The following is a 6649-nucleotide window of genomic DNA, read 5'->3' as shown; positions in this document are numbered from 1 at the left end:
TTCAATGATCCACCGGTAGAATTTGGAAAGCACAAATGCATTGATATGATAAACGAAGGAAGAAGAATCTTGGAAGAACCACCGTAAGAATTGAAAATGAACGAAGAAAAGATAAAGAGACATTGGGAAGAATTAGCAAATGAACGAAGATGCTTGAGAGAATTTAGATACAAGTGAACGAAGAGATCCCGGGCTGATTAGAGAAATTTGAATGATGCACCGGTAAGATTTGGAGAATGATAGCTGAAAGCTGAGAATGATGGGCTCCGGAGAATCAAACTACAAAGACTCCTGAATTGCTCCGGAAGGATGAAAAGAATTGTCACAATTGAAAACAATTATGAGAGGATGGCAACAAGCTAGAATCACGCATCTCTGACAGAACGGATAAGATATGGAGGAAAAAACTCTTCTTCAGTCTTCAAATCCGAGAATGTCGACGAGAAACACCACCATGAATTGTTGAGACACTCCGGAATAATGAAGAATAGAAAGGTTGAAACAACAATGAAAAGAATTTGAAAGATCTTGGAGAAAGGCACTTGACTGATGAAAATTCATTCTTACGTCACACTTTGAAAGATTTGAGAATAGCTCCGGTAAAATAAAAAGAGTCGGGTAAGATCCTGGGAAAAGACCTGTGGCTTAGGGCCCAGTCAAAAGATACACCGTTGAACGATTGCTAGAAAGATATTGCACCGGTTGATTTAAATGGCTTGAATAAGGTGACAACCACAAAATAACTTGAATGGAATTAGGAATGGAAACGCGAATCATTGAGATATTTTCAGCACTCCGGAACAATTGAATAGCAAGCGTGGAATTATTAAGAGGTGCACCAGCATAAGAAAAGCATTGAGCAAAATGAAAAGACTATGCTCAATACCAAAGCTTGAATTGAATCCATCGGAGAAGAAAAGAAAGAAGAATGACGAACTTGAAGCTTCGTTAGCATCTTCCTGAGAATCAACGGATAAGAACATTGACGGAAAAGAATGGAGAGACTTCACATCAATAAAAAGGATACTTGATTAAGAAATCTGAGTCCAAGAAGAAAAAAGGGGTGGGTGGGCGGGAAAAACAAAGGAAACTTGGGACGGATGAAACAAATAACGTTAAGAAGACTTTGAGTTGATCTTACAGATGGGGAAAATGATAGGATCATCTTGAAGAGAATCACGCCGGTTGGAAAGAATTGACATGACAACCTCAATGATCAAGAAGGATAGGTATTCACATAGAAATATGAGAACACCGCTTAGGAAAGGTATGGAATCAACATTTGACTTCGAAGCAACTCGAATACCACAACTGAAAACAAAACAAAGGATTGGCTTGCAAAATAAGCCGGAACAAACATATGATAGAGATTTTGTCCGAAGTTTTCATGGTGGGGCCCACACGGGCTCGATCGTATAGCACCATCATGTACAAGGCAGTGCACATGACATACGAAGCGTCCCCGAGTCAGCATAGCCAAGGACTCTTTAAGACACAACGAGGCCACTGTAAAACCAACCGTGGATAGGCGGACCACTAGATGTCGAACCCCAATTTTCATATCATACATCTGTCGGAAAGATATCCTAGGAGCAACTTGAATTCCCACTTATAAACTCCCGAAACTTTCTAGTTATGCAATCATGTGTTGGGGATACAGGGGAAGCATAATATCTCATCCAAAACTAGCAAATCCTACATCCAACTGTATCCATCCTTCAACACATAACCAAGAAAACTTTGGAAATCGTTTACCTCAACCTTCGAAAAGCATCCGTTATACGAATTATGGCAATACTCCCGAACTCCCACCCCAGTATTGGGTGGCGTCGAGGTTATCTCACCAACAACTACATAAAAGAGATTTTTGATGTCGGCAAAACTCAGGTATTCCAGAACTGCAATGATAAAATTGTGACGACAACACCACGGAGCTCAACTTCCCGGGGCACTGCCACAACCCCTAAATGTCAGGAGGCACCAAGAACAATGTTCTCGTCACAAAACATCGGAACGATTCCAAGATACCCGTGTGATCCTAAAAAAATCGTGAAATTTGAGGAGAGAAGAGTCAAAACTCTACGTCAGGATGCCTCACCAGAGCAACGAAGGGGACTGAGGAGTAAAAAGAATCCTACTCTCCGATATATACAATCCTATAAGACTCAAAACATTTTTTCTAGACTCAACAACGCCAATGATTCGATCAAGCAGGGGGCTCCTAAGTCGGGGAAGGCTTTGATTACCAACTTGTAACACCCACGATGCGGCTATATCTCCCACGTGTCGGAGCATGACTTAGAGGCATAACCGCATAGTAGGCATGTCACAAGAGGGGTAATCTTTACGCATCCCATGTACTGAATAAGAAAGGGATAAAGAGTTGGCTTACAATCGCCACTTCACACAATACATAAATATAGCGTTACATCATCCAGAATAAAACCAAGGTCCGACTACGAAACCAAATAAAGAAAGACAACCCCTAATGCAAAAGATCCCCGATCGCCCCGACTGGGCTCCACTACTGATCAACTAGAAACGAAACAACACAACAAACATGATCTTCATTGAGCTCCCACTTGAGCTCAGCTGCGTCATCTGCACTGGTATCAACGACACCTGCAACTGGTTTTGGAAGTAATTTGTGAGTCACGAGGACTCAGCAATATCACACCCGCGAGATCAAGACTATTTAAGCTTATGGGTAGGATAGGGTAATGAGGTGGAGCTGCAGCAAGCACTAAGCATATATGGTGGCTAACATACGCAAATGAGAGCGAGAAGACAAGCAAAGCACGGTCGTAAACTAGAAGTGATCAAGAAGTGATCCTGAAACTACTTACGTTCAAGCATAACACAAGAACCGTGTTCACTTCCCGGACTCCGCCGGAAAGAGACCATCATGGCTACACATGTTTTTGATGCATTTTAATTAAGTTAAGTGTCAAGTTATCTACAACCGGATATTAACAAATTCCCATCTGCCCATAACCACGGGCACGGCTTTCGAAAGTTCAAAACCCTGCAGGGGTGTCCCAACTTAGCCCATCACAAGCTCTCACGGTCAACGAAGGATATTCCTTCTCCCGAGAAGACCCGATCAGTCTCGGAATCCCGGTTACAAGACATTTCGACAATGGTAAAACAAGACCAGCAAAGCCACCCGATGTGCCGACAATCCTGATAGGAGTCGCACGTATCTCGTTCTTAGGGAAACATCGGATGAGACTAGCTACGAGTAGAACAAACCTCAAGTTTCCCCGAGGTGGCCCCGCAGGCAGCTCGGTTCGGAACAACACTTAGACAAGCACTGGCCCGGGGGGCTAAAATAAAGATGACCCTTGGGCTGGCCGACCCGAGGGAAGGGTAGGTGGTGGTGTGGCAAATGGTAAAACCAAGGTTGGTCCTTTCTAGAGGAGTTTTATTCAAAGCAAACTGTCAAGGGGTCCCCATAACACCCAACCGTGTAAGGAACGCAAAATCAAGGAACATAACACCGGTATGACGGAAACTAGGGCGGCAAGAGTGGAACAAAAGACCAGGCATAAGGCCAAGCCTTCCACCCTTTACCAAGTATATAGATGCATTAATTAAATAGGAGATATTGTGATATCCCAACTTATCGATGTTCCAACATGGAACAAACTTCAACTTCACATGCAACTAGCAACGCTATAAGAGGGGCTAAGCAAAAGCGGTAACATAGCCAAACAACGGTTTGCTAGGACAAGGTGGGTTAGAGGTTTGACATGGCAATATGGGAGGCATGATATAGCAAGTGGTAGGTATCGCGGCATAGCAAAAGAGCGAGCAACTAGCAAGCAAAGATATAAGTGATTTCGAGGGTATGGTCATCTTGCCTGCAAAGTTCTCCGAGTTGACGTAAGCTTGCTCCTCATAAGCGTACTCAACGGGTTCCTCGATCACGTACTCATATCCCGGCTCTACCCAAGGCAATAACACAAGTAAAGGGAACCACAATCAACCACGGTGCAATGCGCAAGCAACATGATGCAAAACATGGCATGATATGCGGGATGTTATATGCAATGCATATGCGTGCTCCGGAAGAAAAAGATTGAACAAGGCATCAACTTGGCAAACCAAGAGCGCCGCTGGAAAGATGAGTTGATTTCGGTCGAAATCGATATAAAGATCACCAGAATCGGATGCGCGGTTTGCAAATGGCAAGCAAAACAATAATGGCACAATTCTACGATTAACAGCATGATGCCATCTAGAATGCAACAAGAAACTAAGCTACTGCACTCCAACATAGCAACAAAGCACAGGGCAGTGTTCTACTCAAGATGCTTGACAAAATATGAACACTGAGCTACGGCAAAATCACAAAATAGCAGGTTCAAACAAGCATGGCAAAAGTGCAAAAGATAACACCATCTCAGACTTTGTGCAAAATAACAACATGTCAGGATTTAACATCAGGAAGCAATGTTTGGAGCAAGACAACAACATGCTACAGGAACATATCATAGCAAAGCAAGGCATGGCATGAATCTACTCAAAGCATATAACAAAAGTCCCTTACTGACCATAAGCCAAAAAGGATCAGAAGATATGATGGCACCCATGTAAACATAGCAAGTTACGTTAACCGATTCAGACTTAGCAGGAAACAGAGCATGGCATAATCAGATTTATGAAGGCATGTTTGCGAGCTCGATGCACTCAACACAAGGAATAGCATGACAAACTAAGCATACACCCAGCAAGAAGACATGTTCAAGAAGCTAACCATGGCAAGAACCATCTCATAGCATGCAAGGATCAACTACTACACCATTGGCAAAATTGAATAACATGTAAACAATCTGCCAGCAATATTTTATAGCAAATGTAGAGCAAGATTGAGTCATGCTAGGGTACTCCATAATTTCAAACAAAGACATGGATGGATAGAACATTACAATATCTCAAAATCATCCTTACTTAACATGCTCAAAAGAGGCAGGGATCACCCTGTAGCAACATGAATACATGGCATAAAAATAACATCAGGGAAATGACTTAGAAGAATTCTAAGTCCCTGAAATCAGCAACATCACGAGAGCTACTTTGCATGCTTGTGCTAGTCACCCCATTGATCACAAAAATACATGGCATACACCCCTCTAAAGATGGCATGGCATAGCCCATAACACATGTAGGGCTCAAGTTCATAGGAGGCACACAATAATCATGGCAAAAATGACAAATGCTCAAGATTTGCTAAGTAACAGGAACTAACATTATGAAGCACTATTGCAACAACATTTTAGGCATCTCAGTGACTCACATGTCAGAGGCAATATTTAATTCACAACTAAAGAATAAAGAAAAAATTGATCGACGCTGCTGACAGCAAAGGGCGTCCCATTCGAAAATATCAAACGCATGTCTTGCTAAAATCAATGAGCAAAATTTGACAAGGTTGTCCCATTCCAAAATATCAAATGCCTACTATTGTGGAATGGGCAGGTGTCGGTGTCAAAACCGGCGGATCTCGGGTTGGGGGTCCCAAACTATGCGTCTAGGCCGGATGGTAACAGGAGGCAGGGGACACGATGTTTTACCCAGGTTCAGGCCCTCTTGATGGAGGTAAAACCCTACGTCCTGCTTGATTGATATTGATGATATGGGTAGTACAAGAGTAGATCTACCACGAGATCAGAGAGGCTAAACCCTAGAAGCTAGCCTATGGTATGACTGTATGTTATGGTTGTTGTCCTACGGACTAAAACCCTTCGCTTTATATAGACACCGGAGAGGGTTAGGGTTACACAAGGTCGGTTACAAAGGAGGAGATATCCATATCCGTATTGCCTAGCTTGCCTTCCACGCCAAGTAGAGTCCCATTCGGACACGAGATGAAGTCTTCAATCTTGTATCTTCATAGTCTAACAGTCCGGCCAATGGAGATAGTCCGGCTGTCTGGAGACCCCCTAATCCAGGACTCCCTCAGTAGCCCCTGAACCAGGCTTCAATGATGATGAGTCCGGCGTGCAGTATTGTCTTCGGCATTGCAAGGCGGGTTCCTTCTCCGAATACATCACAGAAGAATTTGAATACGAGGATAGTGTCCGACCCTGCAAAATAAGTTCCACATTCCACCGTAGAGAGAATAATATTTTCGTAGATCTAATTTGCTGGCTTGTCTTGGCAGCATGACATTAAGTCATGGCCTAGTGATTATTCGAACCGTTTCTTTTAACCAGCCCCGCACATAACGCGAGGCCGTTTTTCGACACGTCTTGTCAAAGCAGAGATCGTGTCCCCTTATTACGGGATTCTCATCAATACGGGCGTGGGTAACCCAACCGCGCCATCAATTGCGGCGCTTGGGGGATAAGCGAGTTTTACCAGGCAAGTGGGGACGCTTAGTTTCGTCCGCCCATATAAAGGGATAAGGATTCACCTTTCTATCCACGCCTTCTTCTCCCTTACCCATCCATTTTCGCACACTCGAGCACTAGCACCCAAGTCCGCACTTCCCACCTCGGCCTTCTCCAATCATGTCCGGAGCGGGAGGCAAGTGGATGGTCTCCTCAGTCACGGAGGGAGACATCAAGAAACTGAGGAGAGCCGGATACCTGCCCGACGACATCGCGCACCGGCTCCCAGATGAGGGGCAGCTCATCCCCACCCC

This window comes from Triticum aestivum, chromosome 5A, assembly GCF_018294505.1.
Source record: "Triticum aestivum cultivar Chinese Spring chromosome 5A, IWGSC CS RefSeq v2.1, whole genome shotgun sequence".
NCBI lineage: Eukaryota > Viridiplantae > Streptophyta > Magnoliopsida > Poales > Poaceae > Triticum > Triticum aestivum.
Note: the sequence above shows the minus strand (reverse complement) of the source record.